Source organism: Columba livia, chromosome 14 (genome assembly GCF_036013475.1).
Source record: "Columba livia isolate bColLiv1 breed racing homer chromosome 14, bColLiv1.pat.W.v2, whole genome shotgun sequence".
Lineage (NCBI taxonomy): Eukaryota > Metazoa > Chordata > Aves > Columbiformes > Columbidae > Columba > Columba livia.
This window is the reverse complement of record NC_088615.1, coordinates 9,367,248-9,382,919: the sequence shown is the minus strand read 5'-3', so window position 1 is coordinate 9,382,919 and position 15,672 is coordinate 9,367,248.

Sequence of the window (15,672 nt, the reverse complement as noted above, 5' to 3'; positions counted from 1 at the left end):
TGCTTTGGAAACCTCCTCTCTGCCCGGGGCTCAGCCGAGCTGCGAAGTGGGACTGTGCGGGGTTCTGTCAAATGTCACTTTTCCCCCCCGACAGAAGCTCCATCGCGGCGTCACTTGCTGCCATGGGAAGGGGAGAACTGCGTGGTTGTGCCGACCAGCTCCGCAGCCCGTGGTGCAACTGGCAGTGACACGATGCTCAAAAGGAAGAGATCCCCTGATAAATCCCTGTGAGTGCCTGAGGCTCTGGCTAGAGGTTTTGAGCTGGGGGAGGGGAGCAGAGAATGGGACAAAAAGAAGAAAACTGTATGAAAACCTTGCTTTCTTCCTCATATCGCTATTGTTAAAATCTAGAGTAATCAGAAAATGTCTTTTTTTTTCTTCTTCTTCTGTATGCTCCTCAGCACCCTCTCCAGCCTGACAATTAGCATGTTAATTTTTTTTTCCCCATCAAATTGCTTTTATGCCGCTATTAGCTGCTGGCTGCTTGCCAGCTTGCTCGCACAATCTCTCGCTCCCATGCTTCAGATGAGTACTGTTAATACTTTTATTTTAACGCATTGCAACTTGTAAAAAGGGGCAGAGGGCAGGGCTGGTGAGAAGAGGGGGGAAGAGAGGAGAGGGGCATTTGGTAACTGGGCAGAGGAGAGGGTGAAACACGTTCTCGAGCCCCAGGGTGTTGATCCAAGCAAACGTTAAAGCTGCTTTTGATGAGATATTGCAGCCAACAGTCCTGGGTGGCTAAATGTTTCAATTAGCATAATAAATGTTTCTGCTGGGAAAGGGAGAATGGAGAGGGAAGAAATCTTCTGGTCAGTTTGGTTTAAATAAAACAGAGTCTCTGCTAGAGAACAAGCCCCCCTGGGGCCCTGGTCAGCGTGTCCCTCACCTCCTGCTGGGCTCCAGGTGCTCCAGTTAAACCCCTTGTGCCTCCAGCAGCTCTGCTGGGGCGGCCCGAGGCTGTCACACCCCGGGGCACATCCTGCTGCAGCTGCCCTCAGAAAAGCCAAAAAACCACTACCCGAGTGTTTACCTGCAAGTCTTGCGGACCTTTTGAATTCAGAAGATCTTCTTCTAAGGCCTTCCTGGTTGTTGTTTCTCTAGTGTTTCTTTTGTTTGTGTGTGGGGGGTTTGGTGGGTTCCCTGCCCACAGAGCCCCAGTAGTTACATCTACTTACTCTGTTCGGGTTCAAAGAACAGGACACGGAGGCGGGCAGCCAGCACGGGGGTTGGAAAAATCAACAGAGTCATAAAAAAGCCAGTATAGTTTGCAACTGTTTTACCTACCGTGTCTCCTTGAAAACAAAGAGTTTATGAGAAGCATCACAACATAGATGTCTGGTAGACTGGATGTCTTCCCAGAACCATCCTGTTTGCAGCTCTCTCCTCCCTGTTCTTGAGTTTAACCAAACTTTGCATCATTTTTTATTTATTTGCTTTATTGTTTTTATTAGTCTGCAGGAAAAGCAGGAAGACCTCTGGGGACTGAGTCCTATAAATAGTGTGGACAGTCTTGATGTTTCGCATACTTTAGCAAAAAGTCTGTTATAAACAGCTTCTCTGCAAATCTAACCAGCTCAGAGGATGCACATGAATGTGATAGTCGTGCGGGCATTTTGTCCCTGCAAAGAAGTGTGGTTTTTGATAGCCCTCTGGTGTTTTGTGTGATAGCTTGGAGTCAGGCTGGGCAGAAGTGGAGGAGAAAGGTTCTGTCCAGGTGGCTCCTTGCTGACTGTGTGCTCATCCTCCACCTCCCTCCAGCCCCCAGGGATCATTTCCCAGAGCCATCAGAGGCGTCCTTGAAGGTGGATGGGACAGTCACATCCACAGGACAGTCACCTCGCTGCTGGGAGGCGACAAACAAGCTGTTTGCTCTGCCAAGTCAGTGCCCTTATGTGACCTCGTGTGGCTGTGTGCCCCTTCCCTGCAAACACAGGTTGTCCCATCTCAGCCTCCTCTTTCCACCCCTGTTCATGTGCATGTTATATGCAGACACAGAGCTGGAATCTTTATTTATATTTTCCCTTTTCCTTCTGCAAAACATTATCTCTCATTCTGGGAAGATTTGTTTTCTGGCCCAAAGGTACCACAGTTCAGCTCCAGTTGGGAGCTGTTGCCCGTGGTCACGGTCCAACCAGCTGGCGCTGGGATAAATCCTCAGGGTGTTTTACAAGTGCTCTGTGTGGACGCAGGTGCGGGAGTGCCCCCAACTCCTCCTGCTTTTTATCTGGCGGAGGCTGATACAGAAACTGATGAGAAGCCCTGGGAGTAAACTAGGTGCGTTTTCTGCAGTGCTGTATCCAGGCTTAATCTCAAAAACTCTAAATTGTCATAAATAATACTTAATTGCAAAAGTAAGAGCCGATCCTTTCCCTTGTTCTCCTTATTTTGCAAGACCATTTGTAATTTTTCCTCATTAACTTCTTATTTAGTAGCTCTGTTGTTATTGTTGCTGCTTTGTTTGTTTGTTTGTTAAAAAAAGCACAAAACATTTCCAGCGTTTAATGACTTATTTTGTTAGTTTTTTAAATGTGCACTGACAAAGGTGCTGCAAAGACAAATGTAGAGCCTCCAGGCACTGGCTGGAGTTTAACAATAATAACGTTTTTGGTGTTGCATCTTCCTGGCATGTTTGGAAGCTGGGTCAGCATCGTCAGCCATGGTGGTATCATGGGGACAACCCCAGGGCCTGTTCCTGTCTCGTCTCCCCTGTGGTCATGTCTTACCCCAAGTACATTTAAGAGCAGGAAGTTTTCTCTTGTAGGTGTTGGAGCTTCCTGAAGCCCCAGCTGGCCCCAAAGGGTTTATCTGTGGTTGCTGCGACTCAGTAGCAGTTCTGGCCTGAGCTTAGTCCGGTCTTGCCATAAATAGTGAAATAGTGGCATAAACTATCCAGAGCAGAAAGAAGGGAAAACAGAGCCTGTGACTCTCAGCAACACTGAGCTTCTGCTCCCTGGGCTGGCACGACGATTGTATTTGCTTTAACAACCCTTCAGCCAACCTACCCCCAAACACGATGCAAATCTTAGCGGGTAGGAACTGCTCAGGGTTCAGCTGCGTCTGGAAGGCTGGAGCCTTTCCCCATTTCCAGACTGGTAAATAATGCATGACCTCTCTCTTATATGCCTACACAACCCCTACTACGATAAATATCAACTGATGGAAATGAAAGTGGAAAGAAACATTATCTTTCTCAGTAATGCAACCATTTACAATCTGTTACGATCCTCCTGCACTTAGGAGCAAGCGGCAGACAGGCGGATGTTTTTATTAGCAGACCAGAAAGCAACAAATCACAGGCTTTAACTTTCCAGTGACACAAAAAAGCAACCTTAAAACCATACAGAGGAAAGAAAATAAAAATAATATACAGAGGTTATTCCTTTTTTAAAGTGCTCTAAAGGAAAATACTTATTTCCAGCTGCCTGAAAATCAGATATTGAGGACCATATTTTCAAATGTGAGAGAATAAAACTAAGCATGAGACCTCTAATCCAGGGATCTTGCCTTCAGTGCTTGAAATATGGGGCTGGATGCCTGAAGATATTGGCCCAAGTGCAGAAAGGTCTTGAAAATATTTTGCTTCAAAAGAGATTGTATGTGTTATTTAAAACCATCTTCTAACCTTAGTTTTCTTGTGGTGTGTTTGCAGGAGCTGAAGCAGAAGATTTTAGAAAGTTTCCAGACAAATTTGTGAAAAAGGGAGCTTGTGCGCATTTTATCAGGGTTGCGTCCAAATCCTTCGTTCTCTGGTTTGTGAGAAGTATTGTGATTCATCAAGGCATGCCCCATGGGAGGATGGGGAATAAGCATCCTGCACCTCCTGCCATCCAGGTAAGCTTTGGCACTGCTTTGGTGGATGTAGGGAAGTAACTCTGGTGAACGGTGGCAACATCCCAGCCTTCCTGCCCTCCCATCACTGGTCTAGCACACTGCAGCAACTCCACAGAGCTTCCAAGGGGTCTTGCTGTGTTTGGAGGGTCACCCAGAGTGAAAAGTTTTGTGTCCTTGTATGGTAGATATGTGGGTTCACTGTGTCCTAAAAAACAAACAAAAAAAAACAACAAAAACCCCCACCATTTAATTTCCTTTTTGCAATAGCTTGCTTTGTGTATATAGAAGGGAAAGCACAAGTAAGCTTCATGCATCTGGAGTGTGTGGGTGATGCTCCAGGAGATGCAGCATCAGTACATCCACGCGTGTAGCACATGAGCAGGAAGGTGTTCTGGAAGTGAAAGCAAAAGGTGTAATTGTAGAGAAAGGTTGTCTTTGTACCTCCTTTACACTTAGACAACTCATTTCTAGTCATGAGGTTTGTGAGCTGAGCTGGCTCTGCAAAAGGAGCCATCGACGTGGATGCTGTGCTCTGTGACAGGCCAGCTCTGGGCAGGAGAAAGGTTTTGCCCAGGTCATCAGGTGCGTGTCAGCACGGTACTCAGACAGAAGCTGCTGCTCTGTGGGCTCCTGGACGTGTCAGCTTGTGACAGTATTAGTCCCGTTTCTGCAGTGTGACCATGCTCCCAGGGGCTGTTTCCTGGTCCAGCCTGTCACTGCCCAGGGAGATGTGTCCAAGAGCAGCTACATGCATTAATAGGGCTACGCGCTGTAGACAGTGTCTATATTCCTGGCGTTTAACTCTAATTATTAGGAGTTGAATTTTGGTTAAGAAGGGACAAAGTGTTACAGCTCACTGAGGTTTTAGTTTGGAATACATTTTGCTCTTGGTGCCAAAGATCCCTATGAACCTGCAGGATGTATAAAAGGCAACGTCTTTCCCATTCTGAGGACACTCTGGGGGTCAGAAGTGGATTTGGGGAGGCTGTGGGAATTGTGCTTTCATCTACCTCCTATTCACATCTTTTCTAAAAGAGAATAGAAGGAGTTCTTCTCCAGGCTGCTGAACAAAACACATCCTACCTGTCTATATAACCCTCCTCCTGCCTGTTCTACTGCTATGCTGTAAACTTCATGTTTAACCATAGAATCAGCTTCATTGTAGGGAAATTCAGATCTGGAAGGGTCCTCATAAACTTTTGAGTGTTGAGGTCTCAGCTAGAAATCCTCCTCCTCTGGCATTGCCCTGCTTTTTACTACCTTAATTTTGCCAGCGTTAGGCATTTGGGATGAGGCAAGGATGGTTCAGGAAACTTCATAGAGCATCAAGGGGTTCTTTTATTAGTAGACTCTGTCTTTATTCATGACTTCTTTCTTGTACAACTCTCCTGTCTGGTGTTAGAAACTTTTTCCTCCTTTCTTGCATGTGTCCGAGCATGGTCTGTCAGTGATGGGAAGCTGTGGATGTGTCTGTCAGACAGCGGATGACAGGTTAGGTAGACAGGGTTCCTCTTTCTTCTCTCATTATTGATTTTTTGCCCTCTCCCCCCCGCTTTTTTTTTATGGTCTATGTTGTTTGTAAATTTTGAGGGATATCAATGCCAGGTGATGAGGGTGAGTTTTTAAATCAAGGTGATCCCCCTAGACAAACATATGGAAGTTTCTTTTGCAGACTGGGAGCAGTCCCACCTTCCTGCCTGCCAAGCCTGGGTATCTCTCTGATCAGATTCTGTGCAACAAGGTGTCTATTTTTCAGCCCCCACCCCTTCCCTGTTTGAACGGGGTTCAGAAGATTAATTACAAAGTCATCTGACACAGCGAAAAAGACTAAAGAACCATCTGAAACAGGGTGGAAGAGGGAGCCGAACCCTGGGAGCAACCGAGCTGAAACCTTAATAGGTGTCGACACCCTCTGTAGAGTTAAACCTTCATCCCATTGCTCTGACCCTGCACCTCCGCCCAGCCAGGCAATCCTCACCTCCGAGCTGTGCTGGGGTTTGCTGAGCATCTGCCTCCCTCCTTACATGACTTAATGAAACAGATGTGTTGCTCAGGGTTGGTTATTTATTGTTGGTCTCAGTGTGAGCTCAGCCTGCTCACAGCATTAGCTCAGAGAAACAATGATTGTAGAAACAGGGCTGACATGCAGGTCTGTGGGTGCTCCTTGGTGATAGGAACAAATTAGGAAGCAGCACATCACCCTTCTCAGACTGAGTATAAACTTCAGAGTTTTAGATAAACTGTATTTTGGGAATTACCAGATTCTCAGTGTGGCTGGCTACCACTTTAGGGCATATTTCCATTTATGACTGAAAAAAAAAATAAATTAAAGGAAGATTGAACACCGTGTTCCTCAGCAGACCAGGGAATTGAGGGGTTTAATTGTTTGTGTACTGCTTGATAAGGAAAATCAATTTTATAATTTCTCATTTGGCATTCATAACAGTCTGACTCAACAAATCACATCACTCGTTTTTAACTCACAGGTCTTTTTGGTATTAAGATAGAAACCTCCTATAAAACATGTGGAGCATCTCTGGAAGCAGGTGACCAGCCCATGGTGCGGGATGGTTAATCCTCAGTAGAGCCAAGGTTTCCACCAGCCGAACTCTTGTCTCCCAAACTGAAGGCAGTCACCTGTAGAATGGCAGAATAAAAGGATTTGTTTCAATTTTTGTGTATTAAATCCTTCATCAAGAAAAACAGCCTCTTCCCTGTTTCTGCAAAACCACCTGCAGGTGTACAAGGAAAGGGTAAATTTGTAGTTTCAATTCCTACATCGGCACTGACCTGAAAGATTTGCACTGTTCACTGAACATATTTGCCCAAAAGGGGTGAAAAAGGCTCATAGACATGTACATCAGGCTTCTGTGTCTGTTCAGTCTGTGGTGGAGCCTGAATCCTGGACAAGGACTTGATCTATATTAGCGCTCTATATCTAGGCTCCATTCAGTTGTATATGTGACTACAAAATGCCCCTGCCTACAGCAAGACCAGCCTTGAATCAGATGAAATAATTCATTTTTTTTTCATGTTCCAGATTTCTAAGGCTCCCCATAAATGTGGAAGCACCCTCTCCTTGTTTCTCTGTGAGGTTGCTGGTCAGGCCTTTATGGAAAACAAAGTTTGCTGTAGGTTATTTGTGCATTTGTAGAAGGAGGAGGAAAAGCCTAGATGCAGACGGAATTTGGAAAGGAGATCTGTGAGCAGCAAACCAAGCCAGCAATGCCTGCTGGAGGGAAAACCACTCTTACTCATCTTCTTGCTTCTCCTTCTAGCACAGCTTCACCTTGTAAGTCCTCTTCATCCTCTTCATTAACTTCATTCAGTGTCTTTGGTTCTCGTTGCCTGAGACTGTAATTATTATTAGTCAAGGCAAGGGAGCAGCTCATGGTTGCCAAGTGGGATGGGATTGCACCACGCTGGAACATCTCTTGCTTCAGGAAGCCTTGGAGAGGTTCTCCAGCATAGGGTGGTGGCTCCTCTGGGAGTACGTGGCACCCTGGGTGCTCACTGGCCACCACCAGCTGTAAAATGCCCTCAGCAAAGATGGTCTGAAACTTGTGCTTGTTGGATACACTTAGAAAGAAAATCTATCAACATGTGGCAAGGGTTATTTTAATAATCTAAAACCTTATTTCTTCTGGAACATCTGCTCTTTCATGGAGCAAACAAATTGGTTTAGTTTCATTGCTGTAAGTTCATGGAAATAAATTGGAAAAGCCTGATAAACAGTATCAGCTAGGGTAACAATATTATCTTTTTTACATCTCTGACACTGGTCATAAAAGGAAAACTGCATGAAGCAGAAAGCAAATAGAAATACCTCAAATCTCAGACCCTTAAAATATTTGTAACTGATGCCCCCTCTTAGTAAAATAAATCTTCACCTGTCTTTTGACTTTGCAGATGAAAGCAGTGTTATCAAGTGCTGCCTCTTTTTGAAAAGACGCAAGAAGATGATGTTACTCGGTCATGTTCCTTGCCTAGATAGTAGTAAATACATTCCCATTGTATTTTAATTAGTTCTGAGCCTATGCTGGTGAAAAGAAGGGTATTGCTATTAAAATTCATGCTTTATAATCAGTACAGCTAGTACAGTCTCTGAGAACAGCAACCTGAAAACTTTTAACTTTGGTTAATAGTGCAATTATCTAACTCTTGCTATCATTTAACCCGTTGATAAAGTTTTAAGTAGATAAAGGTTTTGATCATAAAGAGAAATTTTTGTGTCGAGATCTTAAAGAGAAAGGTTGCAATCCTTCTCAAAGGCTACATCAGGTTAGCCATTAATTATGAATGCTTATTAATTATAACAGATTATCTGCCATAAGATCTCTTGAACTGAACTTTTGAACTGAACTTCAGTAGGGCAATTTTGACAAATATAGAAAGCACTGTCCCTTTCACAATGCTGGGGTTTTCTCTCTTGTGGCATCTGTATTTAAAATTAGGCAAAATGACTAATGAAGTTAAGAAACTAATTCTTTAGAAGATCAAAGTAATAAAATTATGTTAATTTCCTTTGAGACAAAACTATGAATTAGAACAAAGAGATTTTTTTCCATGTAACTTTTTGTTTCATTTCAAAACTCTTTGGTTGTTCCCCAAGACAGTCTTCTTTTGTATTTTGCTGTAAACTAATTTGCTGAAGTGTCAGGAACCTAAAAAGATATCTATATATATATCTAGGACAAAATCTATCAAATATTTTTCTTAACATATATTCTTTTTAAGAACCAAACACCCTGTTCCTCCTTAATAAAACCCAGAACAGTCTGTTTGGTTTAACAAGGAGCTCTGCTGGTGTTAGAGTATACAAAATTCACGTTTGCAGAAAGAGAGGGATAAATCTTGGTATTTTTGTTTAGCATTTATACTTCTGGTTTTCTCCACTCTGAGCTGCCTCAGTCTTCTCTCTTTTGTGCTTTGATACTCTTTGCTGAATGTTTATAAGGTATACTTCATCTGAATCTGTTGAAATCAGGCTTCCCAAGTGTGTTTTTGCACCCCCATCTGTTTTTGGGGGATCCTGGAAGCTGGGGAGGGTCGGAGACATTTGGCTGTTGAACCTCAGGAGTGCAGATGCTCTGTGTGCACAGCCAGGGATAACCACATGCTTGGGATACAAAGAGATTTGGCTCTGTGGTTTTTGTGTGTTTTGTTGTTTGTTTGTTTGTTTGTTTGTTTTGCCTTTTTTTCTAGTTTTAACTGGAGTTTTTAACATTTCCAGTGCCAGATTATGCCCGGAGCCGCTGTCATTGCTTTGCCCTGTCTAGTATTGCATTTGCCTGGAATATCACAGATCTATGCAGTACCCACTCGGTAGCCCGGAGGTGCACATCTTTTCAATTACTGACAAATTTCCATAGAAGTATTTTTCCCTTGGGTATTTTAGAAAAAAATCGTAGGATGAAAATGTTCCATCAATATTTTTAATAGATACTTAGAGAGCAAAGTGTTTGGACATGATTGAAAATACTGCTGGGCACCTATTTGCATGTGTAGGTGCCTAAATATCTGAGAAAAACGACCATCTGGTGCCTCTGGACTTAGCTCCTCAGAAAATATGTAGGCCACTGAAATTAAGGGAATTTAGGCCTGTATGTTATGTTATGTTTATTTTATTTTATTTATTTTATTTTTTATGATTTGTTCAACTCTTAATGTCTCTATCTCTAATGTGCAGAAGAAGAATATACAAAGACCCTGAAATGTTCTGCTACCTTTGTACTGTCTGGATGTGTTGTACAGATAACATTATGGAAGATTAGCAGGAAAAAAACCATATATTTTGTACAAGTATTCTGCCCTTCTTTTACCATACATTTGAGCTCTTACTCTATAAGATAAGTAATTGTTTATCTGGTGCTTAAGTAAAATTGCAAATTACTTCTAGATCAATTAATTCCTGAAATAATTTTGAGCTACCTCAAGGTGCTTCTCCTCCTTAAAGATTTTATTTTTCTTTCATCCTTTTCTGATGTAATTTTAGATTTGAGCTTTTAATTTATGTGAAAATCCTCGGTTGGCTATAAGATAGGATTTGGCCTCAGCGTGCTGCAATACAAACCATTTTTATGTTAAAAACTGAAGTTAATTGTTCTTTATGCATGCCTTTACACGGTGCACAAGACAGAAGCAGTAGTACCCTGATGTAGAACATTTTCTGGCTTGTGCACAGTGTGACCGCTGCAAAGCCGCACAAAGTCCTGTAATTCAGGGCTAAAGACCATATTTTGCCAGATTTGGTAGGATGTTCTTCCAGAAGAGATGTGGGTAACTCCCAGTGAGTGACTGTTAGCATTTTGGGGTTTGTAATGTTTGGTCACTAGACTAAATGAACACTGCGAAACACTAGAAAAAAAAGCCACTCCTATACCAAGAAGTTGTTCCAGCTTCTACAATGGAAGTCTGGGACAGGCAATTAATAACATTATTATTCATTCAGTGGTGGCTCTTTAAATATAGGACATGTTATTGATTCTGAACCTATTACATGGCCGTTTTTCTGCAGTGTTGGTGGTATTTACTGCCAAAATTAATTAGATACTCATTGATTCTGGGCCAATTCCCTGACTTGCACATTGTCAATCAGGTAGAAATCCAAATGGTCGCCTACTCTCTAAACCGTTTTCTTTCTCTTTGACACCATCAGAAGCACATGACACATCTTGCGGATCATGTGGAAGAAAAGCAGATATTCTCTCCTTTTCACTCTGATGGAAAAAAAGAAAAAAGACCCATGATTCTCACTGTATAACAGTTTCCTATAAAATAAATTACTTTATCTGTCTTAATACTGTCACTCTTCTGTTCTCCAGTGATCTACTTCTTCCATCTGTGTGCATAACTGTAATCTTTCCTACACCTACTCTATGTACTCTCAAGTGTCAAAATCCAGCCTCAATCATTCCTGTCATGAGTCTCTTGCTCCTGATGGGAGAGCGGGCAAAACATCACATTCCTCAGGTCTCTGTGCATAATTTCTGGGCTCACTTTGAAGAGTTTATACAAGCTATCAGAAATACGACATGGCTAAGTTTTGATTTTAGGTTGTTTTTTGTCCCCTCAGTTTTTCAACTTATTACTCTTGAAACGACTGGGTTTTTTATTGCTGTGTGTGTCTCGTCTCCAGCATGACTGCAGCTGCATCTAAGCGTAACTTCAGGAGATATCCACATTACCCAAATCCTATGAAAGTCGATTTGCTGTTTCTTATTGAGTAGTTCTGTGTGACTCATGCTTTGTTCTCTGATATAATTTTTTACGCTCATTTGCAGAATATTATTCAGACAATTGAGCTTGCTTACTCAAATCACCATCTTTTGTAGTGAGACAGTGCAATCGCTTTCCTTTTCCACAAAGCTGTGTCAAGAACAATGTGGTGACCCATAAATTACTACCATCTTGTTTTGCTTAAAATACAGATTATACTTGGCTAAACAAAATAACTGCAGAGGAAAAAAACCAGAAAGCCTCTTGGAAGCTCTGCATCTTGATAGTTTAATGTGACAACGTGCCTCTCCTGCTGAGCTGTGACCTACTTTGCTCACAAAACGCTCTCATTACCTTCCCCCAAACATGAGACTGTCGGAGTCTCAGGAATTCTTCACCTTGGGATCTGAAGTGTCAATCACTAGCGAACGGCCCAAAATGGTTTCCTTGTAAATCAGTCTCACATAAATACCCCCTCTACTCCTGCGGTTGCTGTTTGTGTAATTCCTCGTCTCTATTCCAGATTCCAGACTGCCCTCAGCATCCACCCCTCAAACTGAGAGCCAGATAAATTTTGCCATCTTGTGAGAGATTTTGATACTTTTTTGGACTGATTTTTTTCTCTGCTCAATTAAAATGTTTTGCTCTTCTAGTTAGAAATATTTATCTCGCTTTACTTTTTTTTTTTTCCTTTTTCCTTACTTTCCTTTTTTTTGTTACTGAAAAGGAATCTTTTTCCTCTACCCAATATATTATGTGCATCAAAACTTGGTAGGATGTCTGCTTATGGAGAAAGAACAGACAGGGGATTAAGTGTCAACAGCCGTGGGAAAGACCTACAACACGTGGAACATTTGGTAATTATCCAGTCTACATTATGTAAGACATAAAATTGTTCAGCTCTGCTGAAAGATGTAACTAAAGAAAATGATGGCAAATGACTGTTTCCAAAGACAAAAATCTTTAACTGTACATTCGTTTTTTTTGGCTCTTCAACAAATGCCTAAAATCTGCTCCTTGAATTCAAGCTTGTGATGTAGCGAAGGCTTGGCTTTGAAAGGTGTTTACTGATAAAAGATGAGATGTTTGCAGCATAAATATCCACAGCTAAGAATTATTTACAAATGAGTGACTGCAGGGACTGGCTGTAAAAGGAAGCCTGTGCTGGTCCCGCTCTGCTCCTGTTGGAGTCAGAGGAAAATTTCTGATGCGTGTCAGAAGACAGAAGGGTAAGCTGTGGACTTTCAAAAATCCTCCCCCTCTCAATGTGTGGTATTTTATGTCCAAATGAGGCAGGCACTTACACTTCCAGAGAGGTGAAGTCATCAGAGTAAAGCAAACTTACAGCAAGGAGATCTGTAAAGTTACATGCAGAATAAATCTTTTAGTGAAAAAAAAGACATTCTGTCCTACCAATAATGGACATCGAGTTGGACTGCTACAATAAAGTAAATGAAATGGGATGAATCTGCAGAAAACCCACCATGTAGCTGTTTCCACTGTCAGAATTTTGGTTAGAATATCTTTTTAAAGAACCTGACATTTGCTGATCTGTCTTGAAAATCACATATTCAAATACATATTCAAATTCTTCTTTTAGTTAAGCCCATCAGATTTTGCATTTGCAACTCACAACCAAGGTTCTGATCACAGCACATAGACATACCATTACCACTCACCGGGACAATCATGAGGTTTATTTGGTGCAGATTATTAGATTTTAATGTCATGAAAGATCATTATAGTCAAAAGCTATAGAAATGTTTTGTAATCCGGAAAAATGTCTCAGAGCTTGATCTGGGTCGTTTAACAAAAAGTTTGGGAGGTGATGCTACACAACCTGTGTACACTTTCAGGGGAGATCCACCTTGTCCATCTAACAGAAAAACAACCAGCAAGAGCTGACTGGCCTGTCCAAGTTGCCCTGATCCCTAAGCTGTGTTTCAGACCTCTTCGTCCATCCCTTAAAATTTTGATACCACCTAATTGGAGTGAAAAAGTGAATTGTGTTAAAAATCTTCTGCTTAGGTAAAAGACTTGTTGTGGTGTTTTGGTTCCTAGTTATTTATTTATTTATGTTAAGTGAAACTACCTCTCAAAATGCTGCAGATTCATTTTTTGATTACACAATTTCCATTCTATTGAATTTTTTGACATATGATTATGTAAAACATTGAATAGCAAACTCTATCCGTTTATACCTTTCAGAAGGCAGTAACTTCAGGAGTTAATGTAGGATTATTTTTAGCATGTATTCAAGTTTATTCATGCTGAAAGGTGGTACTTATCTTTTGTAATTTTAGAGTAGTTATTTGAATAAAAACATGAGTATAGTTCCATTTTAACTGCCATGTGACATTTGGGAGCGGGTTAGAACCTCTCCCAAGATGTGAAAATCTCAGCATTTTTTCTTTGCAACATCTAAGCGCTACACACAATACCTGTGTATGCGTTTGGACCTATGTCTGTAAATCCATAAAATACAAGTAACCTTCCATATGCTAAAAGAGTATTACACCATAAACAATGAAATTATCCATCAGATAGGAGAAAGTGCAATTTCAGTATTCTTTGTAGGAAAAGCTTGCTGAATTTCAATTACCCTTTGGGATCCAAATTCCATATTAAACTGTCACCAGAGAGGTTGTTAGATAAAAATCTGTGGCTGAGTTTTTTCCCTAGAGCTGGGTAAATATTTCTGTTAGCCAAGTAACTGAGCCCTTCTTCAGTTCATAGACTGTCTGTGCAGACAGAGGTTGCAAGTTTCTCATGTTTTGGGGTCACTGTTTAGATAAACCTTATGCTGTTGTTTCTATGCTTTAATGGAATAGTGAAAAACAAGGGGCCTGCAAAGTCAGTGTGTAATTTTGGTGGAAGGAGTTTAACTCTCCAAGGGGACACACAAGGACTTGGCTGGGACAGACTGACACGAAAGCAACAGCAAAAGGTCAGCTAAACGTATTTTGCCAAATTTTCTTTCTTCTGAGTTTGATTTACAAGAAGGGGAATATAAACCTCTTATGTAGAGATAACTGTGGGTCTGACACGGGAAAAAGCTATGCAGTAAAAATAATAAGTGAGTCATGCTGATAATGAGGTGATAGTTATGAAATACCAAGTTATCCTTATTTCCTTTGCAGGCAATGCATGATTGTACATTTTGATATTCAAGATAAGGGGGGTTGCTCCTACTTTGGGGTCTGTATTGATGCAGTAGCATCTTGCAGAAAAAAATATACCAGTATTCACAGAAAAATGACTTTCACGGTCTCTTTCACAAGCAAACGTACCATAAAAGTATTTGTACTACTGGCTTAGTTGACAGTCATGTTCAAAGAGGCATTTCACAATGTATTTCTTCTCGTAATCTATATTTCTATTCATAGCATTTTGAAAGCATTTTCCAGCTCATGAATCCTAACGGACCAGCTCAGTATGTGACTGTTTCATCGACAATAAACTCCCCAGCAGCATTTGGCAGGTGAAATCACGTAGCTGCTGTAGGTCATTGGAAAGCAGGTTCAAAGTAATTCCTCGTGATTTGAGCAAATCACAGGAACAGGGAAACTAATGAAATGGAATATTTCCGTGACTTTTTAATGGAGCTAATTCCAGAAGACTGTAAAGAGGCCCCAGACTGAGTGATCTCTCATAATTCACCAGAATGAGGCTCAGCTACCTACATGGATGCAAAGAAAACGGCAGTAAATCCTCTTTCTCTCAGTTACAGGTATTTTCTCTTGAGTTTGGCATTTTCTTAGTGAGAAGAAGCTACGGGAAATGCTTCCTCCCCACCTCTTAGCATTGCTGCTAAGAAATAAACTTTTGTAAAACTTTTATTTAAAGGAACCCTTTTATGCATGCAACTCCCAGAGGTCATGTGGGAACTGTCCTGCTTTTCTTACCTTCATTTCAATGTTGTTATTTGGATTGTGGTTGAAGAAATTAACTCCAAGCAGGTTACTGTTTTCTATTTACCATGTATTCTTGCTGAATTCCTTATCTTCAGCTTCATAAGAAACTGAGGGCTGCTTTGCTGCAAAGCTCTTATCAAAGACGCTTCTGAGGAGTCAGTTCAGGTAACACACTCATGATTTTTATGCTTTGGTTTGGTGTTTTTACAGTCAAATGCTTTCCCCCACGTTTCTGGTGGCACAAAACGCATGTGAGCTTTCCCGACCAGTGTCAAATATGGATCCTCCAGGATCTCCCATCACTCCTGTCCCCTCCCAGCTCCCCTGTCAGGTAAACTCTGTGTGGTGTTGAACAGAGTCTCCTTCTAACTATTCTTAGAAACATTTATCATAAGGTTCATGAAATGCTGACCTGGATCCTGCCAGCTATTTTTGCTGTTCAAAGATGCATTTTTATTTTCAGGCAGAAAGCTTGTTAAACATTAAAGTCCATATGCTACAGTCTTTATGACTGATCCACCCTCTCCACACTGGTTTAATAGATGCCAAGAGCTAAAGAAATAGCCCAGTTATCTGAATGGCTGCACTTTTGATCCCTCCTCAAGGGCATCTCTTATTCTTCAGCCATCTCATCCCATGGACCCACCTGCACCCCTTGCTGAAAATCCAGCCCAACTCCAGCAGGAACAGCAGAGCTAAGCAGCAACCA